The sequence below is a fragment of the Globicephala melas genome, chromosome 11 (assembly GCF_963455315.2).
Source record: "Globicephala melas chromosome 11, mGloMel1.2, whole genome shotgun sequence".
Lineage (NCBI taxonomy): Eukaryota > Metazoa > Chordata > Mammalia > Artiodactyla > Delphinidae > Globicephala > Globicephala melas.
The window spans coordinates 809,853-810,668 of record NC_083324.2 but is presented as its reverse complement, the minus strand read 5'-3'; the positions used below and the strand labels follow the sequence as shown (position 1 = coordinate 810,668).

General features: G+C 46.2%; 1 pseudogene; it reads left to right on the top strand.

The window, feature by feature from the left end:
- LOC115848486 (ras-related C3 botulinum toxin substrate 1 pseudogene) lies at positions 1 to 592 on the top strand (annotated as a pseudogene).
- The last annotated feature ends 224 nt before the right edge of the window (positions 593 to 816 follow it).

Genomic DNA, 816 nt, shown 5'->3' with positions numbered 1-816 from the left:
ATGATATTAAATTTTCCAGTTTATAAACACGGCCTCCTGATCAGTTATACGACCAATGCCTTTCCTGGAGAGTATATCCCCGCTGTCTTTGACAACTACTCTGCCAATGTGATGGTGGATGGAAAACCAGTGAATCTGGGCTTGTGGGATACAGCTGGACCAGAAGATTATGACCAATTACGTCCCCTATCCTATCCACAAACAGATGTATTCTTAATTTGCTTTTCTCTTGTGAGTCCTGCATCATTTGAAAATCTTCATGCAAAGTGGTACCCTGAAGTGCGACACCACTGTCCCAACACTCTGTCATCCTGGTGGGGACGAAACTTGATCTGAGGGATGATAAAGACATGATTGAGAAACTGAAGGAGAAGAAGCTGACACCCATCACCTACCCGCAGGGCTTGGCCATGGCCAAGAAGATCGGTGCTGTCAAATGCCTTGAGCGCTTGGTGCTCACACAGCGAGGCCTCAAGACAGTGTTTGATGAAGCTATCCGGGCGGTTCTCTGCTCGCCGCTGCCCCCCGTCCCCCCGCCGCCCCACCCCCACCCCGGGTCAAGAAGAAGAAGAGAAAACGCCTGCTGTTGTGAATGTCCGGGCCCCAGGACCCTTTGTACGCTTTGCTCACACGGTGGAGCCTTCGCACTCAGTGCCAAGTTTTTGTTAACAGATTAGATTTTCCATAAAACCGTTTTGAACCAATCAGTAATTTCTAGGTTTTGTTTGTTTAAAGCGTAAGAGTTCAAACTTTCACATTCTATTAACGTTTAGCCCTAAAAAAAAAAAAAATTTATTAGGTTTTCTTTTATATCCT